Source organism: Ranitomeya variabilis, chromosome 8 (assembly GCF_051348905.1).
Source record: "Ranitomeya variabilis isolate aRanVar5 chromosome 8, aRanVar5.hap1, whole genome shotgun sequence".
NCBI classification, from domain to species: domain Eukaryota; kingdom Metazoa; phylum Chordata; class Amphibia; order Anura; family Dendrobatidae; genus Ranitomeya; species Ranitomeya variabilis.
The window spans coordinates 111153362-111173071 of NC_135239.1; positions in this window are offsets into that span (position 1 = coordinate 111153362).

Genomic DNA, 19710 nt, shown 5'->3' on the forward strand with positions numbered 1-19710 from the left:
TGGCCAAGAATAAACCCCAGTACTGGACACAGTTGACCATGTACATGGCTCCAGCACATCAGGAAAATATTCGCTTTTTGGTGTTGCATAATTTGCATGATGTTGTTGTGCTGGGTTTTCCATGGTTACAGGTACATAATCCAGTGCTGGATTGGAGATCTATGTCTGTAACTGGTTGGGGTTGTCAGGGGATACATAGTGATATTCCTTTGATGTCCATTTCCTCGTCCCCTTCTTCCGATGTTCCTGAGTTTTTGTCGGATTTCCAGGATATATTTGATGAGCCCAAGTCCAGTTCCCTGCCTCCTCATAGGGACTGCGATTGTGCCATTAATTTGATTCCTGGCTGTAAGTTCCCTAAGGGCTGACTTTTCAATCTGTCTGTGCCAGAGCATGCCGCTATGCGGAGTTATGTAAAGGAGTCCTTGGAGAAGGGGCATATTCGCCCGTCTTCGTCACCATTGGGAGCGGGATTTTTTTTTGTTGCCAAGAAGGATGGTTCCTTGAGACCCTGTATAGATTATCGCCTTCTCAATAAGATCACGGTCAAATTCCAGTACCCTTTACCTTTGCTTTCTGATTTGTTTGCTCGGATTAAGGGTGCCAGTTGGTTTACTAAAATCGACCTTCGAGAGGCGTATAATCTCATGCGTATTAAACAAGGTGATGAATGGAAAACAGCATTTAATATGCCCGAAGGCCATTTTGAATATCTTGTGATGCCATTCGGGCTCTCTAATGCTCCATCGGTATTTCAGTCCTTTATGCATGATATCTTCCGGAATTATCTGGATAAATTCATGATTGTGTATTTGGATGATATTGTTTTTTTCCGATGATTGGGAGTCTCATGTGAAGCAGGTTAGGATGGTATTTCAGGTCCTTCGTGCTAATGCATTGTTTGTGAAAGGGTCTAAGTGCCTCTTTGGAGTTCAGAAAATTTCTTTTTTGGGTTTCATTTTTTCTCCCTCGGCTATTGAAATGGACCCTGTTAAAGTCCAGGCCATTCATGATTGGACTCAACCCACATCTGTAAAGAGCCTTCAAAAATTTTTGGGCTTTGCTAATTTTTATCGCCGCTTTATTGCTAATTTTTCTAGTGTGGTGAAGCCTCTGACCGATTTGACGAAGAAAGGCGCTGATGTGATGAATTGGTCCTCTGCGGCTGTTGAGGCCTTTCAGGAGCTTAAACGTCGTTTTACTTCTGCCCCTGTGTTGCGTCAGCCAGATGTTTCTCTCCGTTTTCAGGTTGAGGTTGATGCTTCTGAGATTGGGGCAGGGGCCATTTTGTCTCAGAGAAATTCTGATGGCTCTTTGATGAAACCATGTGCTTTCTTCTCCAGAAAGTTTTCGCCTACTAAGCGTAATTATGATGTCGGCAATCGGGAGTTGTTGGCTATGAAGTGGGCATTTGAGGAGTGGCGACATTGGCTTGAGGGTGCCAAGCATCGCGTGGTGGTCTTGACTGATCATAAAAATTTGATTTACCTCGAGTCTGCTAAGCGGTTGAATCCTAGACAAGCTCGGTGGTCTCTGTTTTTCTCATGTTTTGATTTTGTGGTCTCGTATATTCCGGGATCTAAGAATGTCAAGGCTGATGCCCTTTCTAGGAGTTTTTTGCCTGATTCTCTGGCAGTTCTTGAGCCGGCTGGGATTCTCAAGGAGAGGGTGATTCTTTCTGCCATCTCCCCTGATTTGCGGCGGGTACTTCAGGAGTTTCAGGCTGATAAACCTGACCGCTGTCCTGTGGGGAAACTGTTTGTTCCTGATAGATGGACTAGCAGGGTAATTTCTGAGGTTCATTGTTCGGTGTTGGCTGGTCACCCTGGGATTTTCGGTACCAGAAATTTGGTGGCTAGGTACTTTTGGTGGCCTTCCTTGTCGCGGGATGTGCGTTCGTTTGTGCAGTCCTGTGGGACCTGTGCTCGGGCTAAGCCTTGCTGTTCCCGTGCCAGTGGGTTGCTTTTGCCTTTGCCTATTCCTGAGAGGCCCTGGATGCATATTTCCATGGATTTTATTTCTGATCTTCCTGTTTCTCAGAAGATGTCTGTCATCTGGGTGGTTTGTGACCGGTCCATTTGGTACCGTTGCCTAAGTTGCCTTCCTCTTCTGATTTGGTTCCATTATTTTTTCAGCATGTGGTTCGTTTGCATGGTATTCCGGAGAATATTGTGTCTGACAGAGGGTCCCAGTTCGTTTCTAGGTTTTGGCGGTCCTTTTGTGCTAGAATGGGCATTGATTTGTCTTTTTCTTCAGCATTCCATCCTCAGACAAATGGCCAAACGGAGCGAACCAATCAGACCTTGGAAACCTATTTGAGATGCTTCATGTCTGCTGATCAGGATGATTGGGTGACCTTTTTGCCGTTGGCCGAGTTTGCCCTTAATAATCAGGCTAGTTCTGCTACCTTGGTTTCGCCTTTCTTTTGTAACTTTGGTTTTCATCCTCGTTTTTCTTCAGGGCAGCTTGAGCCTTCTGACTGTCCTGGTGTGGATTCTGTGGTGGATAGGTTGCAGCAAATTTGGACTCATGTGGTGGACAATTTGACATTGTCTCAGGAAAAGGCTCAACGTTTTGCTAACCGTCGTCGGTGTGTTGGTCCCTGGCTTCGTGTGGGGGATTTGGTCTGGTTGTCTTCTCGTCATGTTCCTATGAAGGTTTCTTCCCCTTATTTCAAGCCTCGCTTTATTGGGCCTTATAAGATTTCTGAAATTATCAATCCGGTGTCTTTTCATTTGGCCCTTCCAGCTTCCTTTTCCATTCATAATGTGTTCCATAGATCCTTGTTGCGGAGATATGTGGTACCTATGGTTCCCTCCGTTGATCCTCCTGCTCCGGTGTTGGTTGAGGGGGAATTGGAATATGTGGTGGAGAAGATTTTGGATTCTCATTTTTCGAGACGGAAGCTTCAGTATCTGGTCAAGTGGAAGGGTTATGGCCAGGAGGATAATTCTTGGGTTGTTGACTCCGATGTTCATGCTGCCGATTTGGTTCGTGCTTTCCATTTGGCTCGTCCTGATCGGCCTGGGAGCTCTGGTGAGGGTTCAGTGACCCCTCCTCAAGGGTGGCGGTGTTAGAGCTGTTGTGAATTCCGTTCTGGAGCTCCCTCCTGTGGTTGCTAATGGTATTTTTGTGAGTTCTGCCCTTGGGCTCCCTCTGGTGGTTTCGAGTGGAACTGCTGCTCCTTTAGGTAGCTGTAGCAGCTGCCATCACTGATCGCCTTGCCTGGGTTTGTTATTTAAATCTGCTCTGGGCTTTAGTTCATGCCAGCTGTCAACGTCTTAGGTTGGATTTGGTTCTCTCCTTGGATTTCTCATATGGCCTGTCCTTGTCAGCAAAAGATAAGTTTCTGCTAGTTCTTGTTTGTCCATTTGCTTTGTACACTATTCTTTGCAAATATGTCTCTTTTTGTCCAGCTTGTCACTATGTCATATTCAGGCTAGCTGGAAGCTCTGGGAAGCAGATTTGCCCCTCCACACCGTGAGTCGGTGTGGAGTTCATTTTTGTAAACTCTGCGTGGATATTTGTAGTTTTTAATACTGACCGCACAGTATCCTATTCTCTCTGTCTATCAAGTTTAGTATTGGCCTCCTTTGCTGAAAACTGATTTCATTTCTGTGTATGTCATTTCCCTCTCCACTCACAGTCAATATTTGTGGGGGGCTATCTTTCCTTTTGGGGTTTTCTCTGAGGCAAGATAGCTTTCTATTTCCTTCTTTAGGGGCAGTTAATTCTTAGGCTGTGAAGAGGTGTCTAGGGAGAGTCAGGAACATCCCACGGCTAGTGTTGAGCATTCCGATACTGCAAGTATCGGGTATCGGCCGATACTTGCTGTATCGGAATTTCCGATACCGAGATCCGATATTTTTGTGATATCGGGTATCGGGTATCGCAACAACATTAATGTAATAATGTGTAAAAAAGAGAATTAAAATAAAAAATATCGCTATACTCACCTGTCCGACGCAGCCGGGACCTCAGCGAGGGAACCGGCAGCGTTGTTTGTTTAAATTTCGCGCTTTTACTTGGTTACGTGAAGTCCCGGCTTGTGATTGGTCAGGGCGGCCATGTTGCCGGGACGCGGACCAATCACAGCAAGCCGTGACGAAATTACGTCACGGCTTGCTGTGATTGGTCCGCGTCCCGGCAACATGGCCGCCATTAACCAATCACAAGCCGTGACGTCACGGGAGGCTGGACATGCGCGTATTTTGAAAAGCGCGCGTGTCCAGCCTCCAGTGACGTCCCGGCAACATGGCCGCCATTAACCAATCACAAGCCGTGACGTCACGGGAGGCTGGACATGCGCGTATTTTGAAAAGCGCGCGTGTCCAGCCTCCAGTGACGTCCCGGCAACATGGCCGCCATTAACCAATCACAAGCCGGGACGTCACGGGAGGCTGGACATGCGGTATTTTGAAAAGCGCGCGTGTCCAGCCTCCAGTGACGTCCCGGCAACATGGCCGCCATTAACCAATCACAAGCCGGGATGTCACGGGAGGCTGGACATGCGCGTATTTTGAAAAGCGCGCGTGTCCAGCCTCCCGTGACGTCACGGCTTGTGATTGGTTAATGGCGGCCATGTTGCCGGGACGCGGACCAATCACAGCAAGCCGTGACGTAATTTCGTCACGGCTTGCTGTGATTGGTCCGCGTCCCGGCAACATGGCGCCGTGACCAATCATAAGCCGGGACGTCACTGGAGGCTGGACACGCGCGCTTTTCAAAATACGCGCATGTCCAGCCTCCCGTGACGTCACGGCTTGTGATTGGTTAATGGCGGCCATGTTGCCGGGACTCGGACCAATCACAGCAAGCCGTGACGTAATTTCGTCACGGCTTGCTGTGATTGGTCCGCGTCCCGGCAACATGGCCGCCCTGACCAATCACAAGCCGGGACCTCACGTAACCAAGTAAAAGCGCGAATTTTAAACAAACAACGCTGCCGGTTCCCTCGCTGAGGTCCCGGCTGCGTCGGACAGGTGAGTATAGCAATATTTTTTATTTTAATTCTTTCTTTTACACATTAATATGGTTCCCAGGGCCTGAAGGAGAGTTTCCTCTCCTTCAGACCCTGGGAACCATCAGGAATACCGTCCGATACCTGAGTCCCATTGACTTGTATTGGTATCGGGTATCGGTATCGGATTGGATCCGATACTTTGCCGGTATCGGCCGATACTTTCCGATACCGATACTTTCAAGTATCGGACGGTATCGCTCAACACTACCCACGGCTATTACTAGTGTTGTTGTTAGGATTAGGGACTGCGGTCAGTAGAGATACCACCTCCTCAGAGCTTGTCTCATGTTGCGTTTTAGCCACCAGGTCATATCGGTGTGGCCTCTTAACCACCAGGTCATAACACAATCCTGTGTCTTTTCGTTTGGCGCTTCCAGCCTCTTTTGCCATCCATAATGTTTTCCATAGATCTTTATTGCAGAGATATGTGGTGCCCGTTGTTCCCTCTGTTGATCCTCCAGCCCTGGTGTTGGTTGATGGGGAGTTGGAGTATGTGGTTGAGAAGATTTTGGATTCTCGTTTTTCGAGGCGGAGGCTTCAGTATCTTGTCAAGTGGAAGGGTTATGGCCAAGAGGATAATTCTTGGGTTGTTGCCTCCGATGTTCATGCGGCTGATTTGGTTCGTGCTTTTCATTTGGCTCGTCCTGATCGGCCTGGGGGCTCTGGTGAGGGTTCGGTGACCCCTCCTCAAGGGGGGGTACTGTTGTGAATTCTGCTCTTGGGCTCCCTCAGGTGGTTATAAGTGGTAATGGTATGAGTTCTGCGCTTGGGCTCCCTCCGGTGGTTTTAAGTGGTACTGCTGCTCCTTTGGATTTCAGCAGTCATCAGGTGCTTCCACTTATTACCAATTCTGACTGGGCTATTTAGTCTGGCCAGATCCTTTGGTTAGTGCCAGTTGTTCATTGTTCCTGGGTGGATCCACATCTCTTCCTGGATTCTCCTGCTTATCAGTTCAAATCATCAAAGATAAGTCCTGGCTTGGTTTTTGCAGTCCACATACTGTGGACTTTATTGTTCAGTGCATTTCTATGTTTTTCTTGTCCAGCTTTGTCAGTGTGGATTTATTCAGTCAAGCTGGAAGCTCTGGAGAAGCAGATTTTCCCTCCATGCCTTTAGTTAGGTGTGGAGATTTTTGTATTATCTGTGGTGGATTTTTCTAGTGTTTTTTAATACTGACCGCATAGTACTCTGTCCTATTCTGTCTATTTAGCTAGATTGGCCTCCTTTGCTAAATTCTGTTTTCAGTCTGCATATGTTTTTTCCCTCTTCTCTCACAGTCAATATATGTGGGGGGCTGTCTATCCTTTGGGGATTTTATCTGAGGCAAGATAGTTTCCCGTTTCTCTCTATAGAGGTAATTAGTTCTCCGGCTGTGTCGAGGTGTCTAGGACTGGTAGGTACATCCCACGGCTACTGCTAGTTGCGGTGTTAAGTTCAGGGTCTGCGGTCAGTACAGGTACCACCTCCTCCAGAGCACGTCTGATGCTGCTCCTAAGCCACCAGATCATAACAGAATCCCAGCCCCGCAGTGTGAATTAATGAAAAGACACAGCGGGGCTGGGATTCATGGGCATCGCGACCCGCACCGGCCGACATGAAATGATGTCAGAAGACGGGCAGCGCTAACAGCGCATGGCCAAGGGATAACACAACAGCGCAGACTCCTGTACAGCTAATAACGACGCTCAGGAGGCTGCGCCCAGCACCAAGGTGGGATTTTTGACAGCTGTGCTGCCTCTCATTAGGAAGGAAAGTCACGCCTCCAAGACAGTTTGACTGTATAAGGGGCTAAATTTTATACGTGTTTCGTTCAGCGTCTGCAAGTTTCAAAACTTAAAACACAACCTTTCACTTGTGCAGCATTACAGCTGCATAAGGTGTGGCTCTTCTAGTTTGTAACACCTGAGGGGGGGTTAACGGTTACCTTTAAAATTGGTTCAATTAGGCTTCGGCCTACACTCTGCTCCTCCTGCAGACCCTGGGCTCTAACACCGCCAGTTGGTGCCCGGAAGTGCTGGCTGCACAGAGAAAAACACCCGCCAATGTGTCAGTGGGGTTCAGCAATGCCAGCTGTTCCCCTGCTGTGTAGCCTGCAACGTGTCCTGCAAACGCCACGCAGACACAACAGACCTCCAAATGCCTCCAGTGCAGGCTTCGGCCTACACTCTGCTCCCCCTGCTGACCCTTTGCTCCAACACCACTAGTTGGGGCTCTAGGAAGACAAGCTTGCATAGGTCCCCATCCTGGTTCCAGTACCGTCAGCTGGTTCTGGGTAGAGCCTTTGGCTTAGGTGCCTCCTTCTGGGTATCCAAGTTCCACCAACGTCAGGTGGTCCTTGGTAGTGCTTTCAGGCACGGGTACCTCCTGCTTAGTAACCGGGTTCCAGTAACGTCAGCTGGTCCTCGGTAGTTCCATTGGCTCTTGGACCTTCGGCTACCCATCCGGGTTCCAGTACCGTCAGCTGGTTCTTGGCAGTGTCTTTTGCTCTTGCACTTTCTGCTCCCCATCCTGGTTCCAGTACCGTCAGCTGGTTCCGGGCAGAGCCTTTGGCTTAGGTGCCTCCTTCTGGGTATCCGAGTTCCACCAACGTCAGGTGGTCCTTGGTAGTGCTTTCAGGCACGGGTACCTCCTGCTTAGTAACCGGGTTCCAGTAATGTCAGCTGGTCCTCGGTAGTTCCATTGGCTCTTGGACCTTCGGCTACCCATCCGGTTTCCAGTACCGTCAGCTAGTTCTCGGCAGTGTCTTTTTCTCTTGTACCTTCTGCTTCCCATCCTGGTTCCAGTACCGTCAGCTGGTTCCGGGCAGAGCCTTTGGCTCTTGGACCTTCGGGTAGCCATCAGAGTTCCAGTTCCATCAGCTGTTTCTCGGCATTTTCTCAGCCTTCTTGTACCTTCTGCTACATTTCCAAGTTCAAGACCCTAAAGACGACGACCCGGAAGACCACCCCTAAGATGATGACACCAGAGACGACAACCACTGAGATGACAACGACCCTGGAGACGATGACCCTGAAGACCACCCCGATGATGATGACCCCGGAGACGATGACCCTGGAGACGACGACGACATGGGAGACCGAGAAGCAGAAGAACAAGAGGCTGCAGAACAAAGAGTAGAAGAACATTAAGCATAACACTAAATATCAGAGCAAAAGATATTATCTAAATTATAAGCAGAAAAAGACTAAGCAGTGTATGGGGGTGAGTCCGTTCCTCCTCGTGGTGCCCCTGGATAAAGCCTGATGCTGCAGGCCAAACTGAATGTGGACAAATGTAACTCTTTTGTGACAGGCAGAACGGAAGGTGTAATCTTCAAACTTTTAGAGATAACAACTACGGGAATGCCTGTCACAAATAAGAATATGATGAAGAAGTTGAATATGAAGAAGAATAATAGTTAAATATAAAGAATATGAACAATGTAACAAAAAAAATAATAAGTAGAAGATGAAGAAGAAGATGAATAAGGTGAAGAAGAAGTTGATGTCAAAGATGCTGATGATGATGAAGAAGAAAGTGTGGGAGAAGTAAAAAAGAGGGTGAAGGGCGTGGAAGTAGTGAAACATCAATATCTGACAAAAAAAAAAAAAATTAACATAGTCAATATCTTTGTAACTCCGAACGTATTAAAAAAAAAATAAAATTCCTGCTATTCTATGTGATTGGGCTAAACCTCTATGCCTTTAATGTTTCCGCCACCTCCCCCAATACATCCTACATTATTCTTAGCTGATTTCCTTCATGTAGAATGAACCTACAAGGAACGAAAGGGTTTATTTTAATTCCGATATTTTCATCCCATTGACTTGCATTGGTATCGGGTACCAGTATCGGCGAGATCCTATATTTTGCCGGTATCGGCCGATACTTTCCGATACCGATACTTTCTGATATCGGAAGGTATCGCTCAACACTAATCCATAGATATATAATAGAAAGGCCAATGTTTCTAAGGCTACTTTCACACTTGCGTTTTAAGCAATCCGTCGCAATCCGTCTTTTTGTGAAAAAAACGGATCCTATAAATGTGCTCGCAGGATGCTTTTTTTACCCATAGACTTGTACTAGCGACGGATCGCGATGGATGGCCACACGTCGCATCCGTCGTGCAACGCATCCGTCGTGTTTTGGCTGACCGTTGGCACAAAAAACGTTCAAGTGAACGTTTTTTTGTCCGTCGCGTCCGCCATTTTCTACCACTCATGCGCTGCCAAAACTCCACCCCCTCCTCCCCGGACTTCAGAATGGGCAGCGGATGCGTTGAAAAACTGCATCCGCTGCCCACGTCGTGCACAAATTTCACAATGTGCGTCGGTACGTCGGCCAGATGCATAGCGACGGACCCGTACCGATGCAAGTATGAAAGAGGCCTTAATGAGCATTAAATTTAATAAAAAAATGGAAAAAAATTGTGTGGGCTCCCGCACAATTTTCTGCGCCAGAGGGGGAAGGCCGACGGCCGGGGGCCAATATTTGTAGCCTGCTATGAATATCAGCCCGCAGCTGTCTGCGCAGCCTTTACTGGCTATTAAAATAGGGGGACCCCCAAAAAAATGACGTGGGGTCCCCCTATATTTTATAGCCAGAAAGGCTATGCAGACAGCTGCAAGCTGATATTCATAGCCTAGGGAGGGGCCATGGATATTGTTCCCCCGGCTACAAATACCAGTCCGCAGCTGCCCCAGAAATGGCATCTGTAAGATGCGCCAAATCCAGCACTTAGCACCTCTCTTCCCACTCCCGTGTAGCGGTGGGATATGGGGTAATAAGGGGTTAATGTCACCTTGCTATTGTAAGGTGACATTAAGCCGGGTTAATAACGGAGAGGCGTCAATAAGACGCCTATCCATTATTAATCCAATACTAATAAAGGGTTAATAAAACACACACACATTAGGAAAAAAGTATTTTAATATTCTTTATTTAACCATACTTACCATACTTCAGTGCCTGCAAAAAATGTAAAATAATAAACCATATACTACCTCTCCGCCGCAGTCCAATTAATAACGAGTGTCCCATGACGATCTCCCCTATAGAACAGTGACATCGGGTGATGCCACTGCTCTATAGGATACTCAATGACACACTGACAGGAGGCAATGGCTCCTGCAGTGCATCACTGAGAGGTTACCTTAGGACAAAGTCTCACTTTATGGCAATTGCTGCCTGGGAAAATTTCTCAAACAGCAATGGCATAAAGTGAGACTAGGGACTATTTTCTCACAGGGGTGTAGGAATACATTGTGAGGAATACATTGTGGAAGGATACCTTCCATCATTGTATTCCTGGAGCCTCTGGAGAGCGGTCGCATCAGCTGACGATCCTGCTCTCCGATGGTGATCATCGAGGGACACTCGTTTTAATTGGATTTCTGCGGATCAGGGAGTATAGTGTTTGTTTATTATTTTAATATTTTTTACAGATGACACTGGCTTCGGGGATCAAAGTGACAAGTGATGGTGAGTATGTACTCTATGTTATATGTACTGTATGTCTCTATGTATGTTGTATGTATGTATGTACTGTATGTGGCATGTTGCATGTCACATGTGCATGTCGTTGCGTGGTGCATGTCGCATGCTGCATGTCATCGCAAGTTGCATGTCGTCACATGTTGCATGTCGCCACATGTCGCATGTCACATATTGCATGTCGTCGCATGTAATCGCATGTCATTGCATGCTGCATGTCATCACATGTTGCATGTCATATGTTGCATGTCGTCGCATGGTGCATGTCGTTGCATGGTGCATGTCGTTGCATGGTGCATGTCGTCACATGGTGCATGTCGTCGCTTGGTGCATGTCGCATGTCGACACATGGTGCATGTTGTCACATGTCGCATGTCATCGCATGGTGCATGTTGCATGGTGCATGTCACATTGTCATACCGGCCTTCTCTGATGCTGCGGCCGCTGCTCCTGCCGGCTCCTCTCACTGCGTCTCTAATCGCTGCTCTCAGCATCGCGCCGGTTCCCCGGTTACTCCTCCTGCTGCTCGGAGATTCCGGCGTGGTGTCTGCGCTTCCTCCTTCCTCCATCCTGTGCCTGCTCTGCACATGCGCCTTAGGACGCGGGTGCGCGCTCCTTCTTCCTCTTAACCCCTTCCGCATCTTCTTTGCTCCTGAGTCCTCCTATCAGGTATTTCCTCTGGCTATTTCAGGCGTCTCCTCCATAATGGAGGCTCCTGATTATTGTGTGCAGTTTGTACCCTGTTCAGGTCCTGTCTGGTTCGGATTCCTTTCCGTTACCGACTGGTCTGCCCTCGTAGGCTTATTCTCTTATTAACTCCTTGTCTCCTTCCGTCGTCTAGTCCAGCCTCCTGTACTTCGTTCTTTGTTTATTTCCGCTTCCCTTCCCCACTGTTCCGTTTGTCTTCTCCCGTCCTCCCTCTCCAGCCTCTAAGAGCCGTCCCTCTTGCCACCGGCTGTTGCGGTACTTGTCCCCCTCGGGCCTGCTCCCAACTATCCCTGTATAGGGGTTGCATCCCAGGTTCACTCGCCCCTGGGTGCATCAGTACCGTGACCCAGAGGGTCCACTCTCTTTCCGTCTTACTCAGACTTCACAGTATAATCAGGCCATGGACCCCGCTGGTGCATCTGCAGCAACTCAGAAATAGCTGTTGTTCTTATGGGAGAATCAGACCCGGATCATGTCTGTCATGAAGTCTATGGACTCCCGGTTGAGACTGCTCTGCAGACTTCTGACCCTGGTAACGCTCCTCTGCTGGCAGGACTCCAGCAGGAGCTCGGGCAGCAGCGAGATACGCAGTCCCATATCCTTACCTATATGGCGTCCGTTGACGACTGTCTACTCTCTCTACAGTCTGCGGCCGCCGCTTCTGTCTCTCATCGTGATCCTGCACCTCTACCTCCTCCTCATTTGGGAAAGCCCCCGAGATATAGTGGCAATCCCAAACTGTGTCGGGGGTTTTTGAATCAGTGCCGTTTACACTTTGAGCTGCTGCCCCAGCAATATCCCTCGGATCGTGCTAAGGTGGCCTTTATTGTGTCTCATCTAGAAGGAGAGGCTCTGTCTTGGGTCAACCCTTTGTGGGAGCGGGATGACCCGGTAGTTGCCAGAATACAGGTTTTCTTGGACACTTTTCGTAAAGTCTTTGATGAGCCAGGTCAGGTGGCTTCTATTACCGAGTCCCTCTTTAACCTGCAACAAGGAAACTTTACTGTTGGGCAATACACCATCCGCTTCCGGACACTTTCCTCTGAGCTCGGGTGGAATAATGATGCATTGGTAGGGGCCTTTTGGAGAGGGCTTTCGTCCAAGATTAAGGATGAGCTCGCTGGTCGGGATACCCCTACTACCTTGGAGGATCTCATATCCCTGGCCACGCATATTGATTTACGTTTCCAGGAGCGCACTCGAGAGTTAGTCAGGGAGAGGAGGCCCTTTAAAACTAATTTGGCATCCGGTTCCCCTCCGATCAAGTCTCCCGCTCTTCCCGCCCCAGAGCCTATGCAGGTGGATCGAGTTAGATTGTCTGAGCAGCGACGCAGGGAGAGGTTGGCGCAAGGCTTGTGTCTCTACTGTGGAGGGGTCAATCATTTCCTGCATTCCTGTCCAGAGAGGCCGGGAAACTCCTCCACCTAGGTCCGGTAAGAGAGGCCTTCCTAGGTGACCCAAATCCCTCTCTACCCCTAACTATTTCAGCGTTGATTTTTTTAGGTTTGGAGCGTAGATCTGTGGAGGCGTATGTGGACTCGGGTGCGGCTGGTAATTTCATTCGAGAGGAGGTGAACAAGTTTCGGATACCAGTGGTTGGTACCCTTGAGACTCCGCATCAAATCTTTGCAGTGGACGGCAAACCGTTATCTGTTCCCATTAAAATGGTTACTCTCGAGTTGGAAATGCAGATTGGTGCTCTACATCGGGAGAAGATTGCATTTTATGTTTTGCCCTATCTATCTCATGCTCTGCTCTTGGGCCTACCCTGGCTCAGGTCACACGAGCCAGTTCTGGATTGGCGCTCAGGAGAGATACTCCGCTGGGGTCATGGTTGTCATGAACATTGTCTGCAGTCCGTTTCCCGTCCTGGTCTTCCTCAAGCATCCGTCAATCTTCCAAGTGTTCCTTCGGCCTATCACTCGTTTGCCGATGTCTTTGATAAAAAGGATGTGGAGTCCCTTCCTCCACATCGAACCTTTGACCTTTGACTGCCCTATCGAGCTAATTCCTGGAGTTTCCCTTCCTAAGGGAAGAACCTACCCTTTGACTCCAGCAGAGACCTTAGCAATGTCAGAATACATCCGAGAGAATCTAGCCAAGGGTTTCATCCGAAAGTCCTCTTCCCCTGCTGGAGACGGTTTTTTTCTTCGTCCGGAAGAAAGATGGTTCCCTTCAGCCTTGTATAGATTACCGAGGTCTAAACGCCATCACGGTCAAGAATAGATATCCTCTACCGTTGATTCCTGAATAGTGTTGAGTGATACCGTCCGATACTTGAAAGTATCGGTATCGGAAAGTATCGGCCGATACCGGCAAAGTATCGGATCTAATCCGATACCGATACCCGATACCAATACAAGTCAATGGGACTCAAGTATCGGACGGTATCCCTGATGGTTCCCAGGGTCTGAAGGAGAGGAAACTCTCCTTCAGGCCCTGGGAACCATATTAATGTGTAAAATAAAGAATTAAAATAAAAAATATTGCTATACTCACCTCTCCGACGCAGCCTGGACCTCACCGAGGGAACCGGCAGCGTTCTTTGCTTAAAATGCGCGCGTTTACTTCCTTCCGTGACGTCACGGCTTCTGATTGGTCGCGTGCCGCCCGTGTGGCTGCGACGCGACCAATCACAGCAAGCCAGGACGTAATTTTCAGGTCCTCAATGCCTAATTCTAGGCATTCAGGATTTTAAAATTACGTTCCGGCTTGTGATTGGTCGCGTCGCGGTCACATGGGCGACGCGACCAATCACAAGCCGTGACGTCACGGGAGGCAGGAAACGCGCGCATTTTAAAATTACGTCACGGCTTGTGATTGGTTGCGTGCCGCCCATGTGACCACGACGCGACCAATCACAGCAAGCCGTGACGTAATTTTCAGGTCCTGAATGCAGAATTAGGCATTCAGGACCAGAAATTACGTCACGGCTTGCTGTGATTGGTCGCGTCGCGGTCACATGGGCGGCACGCAACCAATCACAAGCCGTGACGTCATTTTAAAATGCGCGCGTTTCCTGCCTCCCGTGACGTCACGGCTTGTGATTGGTCGCGTCGCCCATGTGACCGCGACGCGACCAATCACAATCCAGAACGTAATTTTAAAATCCTGAATGCCTAGAATTAGGCATTGAGGACCTGAAAATTACATCACGGCTTGCTGTGATTGGTCGCGTCGCGGCCACATGGGCGGCACGCGACCAATCAGAAGCCGTGACGTCACGGAAGGAAGTAAACGCGCGCATTTTAAGCAAAGAACGCTGCCGGTTCCCTCGGTGAGGTCCTGGCTGCGTCGGAGAGGTGAGTATAGCAATATTTTTTATTTTAATTCTTTATTTTACACATTAATGTTGTTTCGATACCGATACCCGATACCACAAAAGTATCGGATCTCGGTATCGGAATTCCGATACCCGCAAGTATCAGCCGATACCCGATACTTGCGGTATCGGAATGCTCAACACTATTCCTGAACTTTTCGACCGATTGAGGGGAGCCCGAATTTTTTCCAAACTTGATTTGCGAGGAGCCTATAATTTGGTCCGATTTCGCGCTGGAGATGAGTGGAAGACCGCCTTTAACACTCGGGATGGTCATTATGAATACCTGGTCATGCCCTTTGGTCTCTGTAACACTCCAGCAGTCTTCCAGGAGTTCGTGAATGAGATCTTCCGCGACTTACTATATTCTTGCATGGTAGTATACCTGGATGACATCCTTATTTTTTCACCTGACTTATCCTCTCACAGGAGAAGCGTTCGTCTGGTTCTACAACGACTTTGGGAGAATCGTCTCTACGCAAAAATCGAGAAGTGTTTGTTTGAACAAACTTCCTTGCCCTTCTTGGGGTACATTATTTCTGACATGGGCTTGGAGATGAACCCAGAAAAATTGTCTGCTGTACACAAGTGGCCCCGTCCTATTGGAGTTAAGGCCATCCAACGATTTTTGGGCTTCGCAAACTACTACAGACAGTTCGTTCCGCATTTCTCTTCCGTAACTAAACCTCTCGTCGCTCTTACCCGGAAAGGAGCAAAACCTAACGTTTGGCCCCGGAGGCTGAAGATGCCTTTCTCTCCTTGAAACAGGCCTTTGCTTCTGCTCCTGTTCTTCATCGGCCTGTAGCCAGCAGGCCCTTCGTCCTGGAGGTGGATGCCTCCTCTTCGGGTGCCGGGGCGGTTCTCTCTCAAAGGTCTCCCTCTGGTCGTCTGGTCCCTTGTGGGTTCTTCTCGAAGGCATTTTCTCCCGCTGAATGCAATTACTCTATTGGAGATCGAGAATTGCTGGCTATAAAGATGGCTCTACAGGAGTGGCGTTATCTCTTGGAGGGGGCCCTTCACCCCTTTGTAATTTTCACAGACCACAAGAACTTAGCTTACATTCAATCCGCTCAGAGACTCAATTCCAGGCAAGCCAGATGGTCTTTGTTCTTTTCTCGTTTTGATTTCAAACTTCATTTTCGACCCAGAAACAAGAATTCTAAAGCAGATGCGCTTTCTCGGTCCTTGCAATCTCCCGAGACGGAGGAGGGTCCTTCACATATAATCGATCCTGCCAAATTCATTATGGTAGTTCCCTCAAATCTCCTCTCTGTTCCACCTGGCAGAACTTTTGTCCCATGTGACAAGAGAACAGAGGTATTGCGTTGGGGACATTCCTCCAAGATTGCCGGACATGTCGGTACCAAGAAGACGTTTTCTCTTCTCTCCCGGTATTATTGGTGGCCGTCTCTACGACAAGATGCTTCGGATTTCGTATCCTCCAGCAGGACTTGTGCTAGAAACAAAGTACCTAGAGAATTGCCTTCTGGTCTCTTGCATCCATTACCCGTTCCCGAAGCCCCTTGGCAACAAATAGCCATGGATTTCGTTACAGATCTGCCTCACTCCTCTGGGTGTACAACCATCCTTGTGGTAGTGGATCACTTCTCCAAAATGGCCCATTTCATTCCCTTGCCGGGACTACCCTCGGCTCCAGAATTGGCAAGAATTTTCTTCCTTCATATTTTCAGATTACATGGACTTCCTCTGCGAATTGTGTCTGATCGGGGGGTTCAATTTATCTCCAAGTTCTGGAGAGCACTCTGTAAGCTCTTAGGCATATCGCTGGATTTCTCATCCGCCTATCACCCTCAGACCAACGGGCAAGTGGAAAGGATAAATCAAATTTTGACTTCCTATCTACGCAACTTTACAAACTCTCATCACGATGATTGGGTGACTCTTCTTCCTTGGGCTGAGTCTGCCCATAACAATCATTCTAGTGAGGCTACCTCTAAATCTCCATTTTTCGTGGTCTCTGGTCTAAACCTCTTCCTATATCTTCTCCTTCTGGAGTACCTGCAGCGGATGCTCTTTCCTCGGAATTTTCCCAAATCTGGAGAGAGACCAAGGAGGCGCTCGTACGGGTCGCTGCCCAGATAAAGAGATACGCTGATAAGAGGAGGAGAGATCTTCCACCGTACCATCCTGGTGACATAGTTTGGCTTTTGACCAAACGTATCCGTTTGAAAATCCCTTCTTACAAGTTGGGTCTTTGATACATCGGTCCCTTCAAGATTTTGGGACGTATTAACGACGTGGCCTATAAATTGAGGTTGCCGGCTTCACTCCGGGTCCCTAATGCCTTCCATGTCTCGGTCCTGAAACCTCTCATCCTTAATCGATTCTGTCCAGCACCACTTGACTCCCCCCAGCCTTTAAGCATTGATAAGGATTTCGAAGTAAGGGATATTCTGGCCATGAAGAGGGTTAGAGGGAGAGTCTTCTGTCTTATTGATTGGAAGGGGTTTGGCCCTGAGGAAAGGTCTTGGGAACCTAGGGAGAACGTTAACGCTCCATGGATTCTGAGAAGATTCTTGGCCAACCTCGGAAGGGGGAGTCTTAAAAGGGGGTGTACTGTCATACCGACCTTCTCTGACGCTGCGGCATAATGGAGGCGCCTGATTATTGTGTGCAGTTTGTACCCTGTTCAGGTCCTGTCTGGTTCGGATTCTTTTCCGTTCCCGACTGGTCTGCCCTCGCAGGCTTATTCTCTTATTAACTCCTTGTCTCCTTCCGTCATCTAGTCCAGCCTCCTGTACTCCGTTCTTTGTTTTTTTCCGCTTCCCTTCCCCACTGTTCCGTTTGTCTTCTCCCGTCCTCCCTCTCCAGCCTCTCCTAAGAGCCGTCCCTCTTGGCACCGGCTGTTGCGGTACTTGTCCCCCTCGGGCCTGCTCCCAACTATCCCTGTATAGGGGTTGCATCCCAGGTTCGCTCGCCCCTGGGTGCGTCAGTACCGTGACCCAGAAGGTCCACTCTCTTTCCGTCTTACTGAGACGTCACACACATGTTGCATGTCGTCGCATGGTGCATGTCATCGCATGTTGCATGTCGTCGCATGCTTCATGTCGCATGGTGCATGTCATCGCATGTCATTGCATGCTGCATGTCATCGCATGTTGCATGTCATATGTTGCATGTCGTCGCATGGTGCATGTCGCATGGTGCATGTCGTCGCATGGTGCATGTCGCTGCATGTTGCATGTTGTTGCATGGTGCATGTCATCGCATGTTGCATGTCGTCGCATGGTGCATGTCGTCGCATGTTGCATATCGTCGCATGTTGCATGTCATATGTTGTAAGTCATGTGTTGCATGTCGTCGCATGGTGCATGTCGTCTCATGGTGCATGTCATCGTGGTGCATGTTGTCGCATGTTGCATGTCGTCGCATGGTGCATGTCGTCAAATGTTGCATGTCGTCGCATGGTGCATGTTGTCACATGTCGCATGTCATCGCATGGTGCATATCGCATGGTGCATGTCGTCGCATATTGTCACATGTCGCATGTCATTGCATGTCGTATGTTGTCGCATGTTGTCACATGTCACATGGTGTGTGTTGTATGTATGTATGTATGTAGTGCATATGTGTGTATGTGGGTTTTTTTTACATTCAACACATTAGCCGGATGATGGGACTACTACTGTCCCATCATTGGCTAATGTGTCACTTACTGTCACTGTAGCAGGCAGAGCCCGATGGGACTTGTAGTCCCATCTGACGAAGCCTGCACACAGAGACACCCCTGCCGCCACCACCACCGCACAGCCCCGCAGCAAAACCCAGCATGGCCAGCAGACCCCAGCACCGCCCGCACATACTGGTGCCGGCCCGCACACCCCCGCACATACCGGCGCCAGCCCGCACATACCGACGCCCGCCCGCACACCCCTGCACATACCGGCACTGGCCTGCACACCCCCGCACATACCGGCGCTGGCCTGCACATACCGGCGCCAGCCTGCACAATCATCCCTGCCTAGCTCCACCCGCACATCCCTGCCTAACCCCGCCCGCCCCCAGCACAGCCCCGCCCGCCTCCCAGCACAGCCCCGCAGGCAGCCCCCAGCGCCGTCAACAGACCAGTCACTCTTGATGAGTGACTGCTGACTGTGAGCCTGGGGTCACACCTGCTCATGACGTCACATCAATTTCCAGAGTCTGGAAATTGACGTGACGTTGGCGGAAATAAGCGGTGGCTGCAGCCTGGGGTTCATGTGACCCGGACTCAGCCGCCAGCATAGCACCACTCACAGGCGAAAACGGCAACGGAGGGTATTTACACAATTCATCAGGGGCCCCGGGGGATACATTGGGGTGTTAACTGAAAGTAGTGGACAACCCCTTTAAGTGACAAACTGCACAATGATGAAGAGTTGTGGACAGCTCTGAATGAGCAGGCAGATCTGTGGCTGACACCGCTGAACCTACAGCCAGGCATGGTTGAGAGTGACAATGGCTGGAACCTGGTAGCTGCTCTGTGTCGAGGCAAGTTTACACACGTGCCTGGTCCATGTGCCTAACCTCATTGTTCAACGTTTTCTGAAAAGCGACATGGAGGTGCCAGATCTGCTAGGAAAAGTACGAGGCTCTGCATACCCATTTTAGAAAGTCAACTAGAGCTTCATTTGCCCTTGCCGTGCTTCTGCAGTGCTTGCAGCTTCTGGCTCACCGACTGGTGTGTGATGTCCTCCCCATGCATTGCAACTCTACACTGCATATTTTGGAAAGGATTTGTGAGCAGAAGAGGGCAGTTGTTGACTACTAGCATCAACAAGGCCATCGGTATTCAGTTCTGACTTCACACATGAGATCTCAGGAGTGGACATGGATGTCAGACATATGTACCATCCTCCAAAACTTTGAGGAATTCACCAAGATGGTGAGCGGCAATGACGTCATAATTAACATCTCTATCCTGCTTCTCTGTGTTCTAATATTAATATTTATAGTTATTTATATAGCGTCAACATATTTACAGTTTCAAACACAACAGTCCTAGGTAACAACGATAACAATAATACAATAATTAAACAGAAATAAAACTACCCTGCTCATGACAGCTTACAATCTACACTAAGTAACAATGATGACAATAATTAAACCCCCCCAAACGATCCTGCTCGTGACAACTTACAATCTACAATGAGGTGGGGGAGATAAAAACTACAGGGGAATA